Consider the following 262-nt stretch of genomic DNA (forward strand, 5'->3'; position numbering starts at 1 on the left):
GTGTACTGCGAGTAAGGAGCACTCGGAGGCACCATCAAATCGGGATGAATCTCGGCCGGCATCGGAGGTGCCACAGGAGGAGGCATCGTCGGATGAGCCAACGGGGAAGGCACATGAGGAGCTGATGGTGCACTAGAAGAAGGAGACCCAGAGACTCTCTGAGTATACTGAGTCTCGGGGACAGTCTCCTGGCCCGAAGAACTGGGAGCGGAAGAAGAGGCCGGGTCTAAACGACTACCCGGCTCACCGAAGATCTCTCTAT

This window comes from Brassica oleracea, chromosome C8 (assembly GCF_000695525.1).
Source record: "Brassica oleracea var. oleracea cultivar TO1000 chromosome C8, BOL, whole genome shotgun sequence".
In the NCBI taxonomy this organism is placed as follows: Eukaryota; Viridiplantae; Streptophyta; class Magnoliopsida; order Brassicales; family Brassicaceae; genus Brassica; species Brassica oleracea.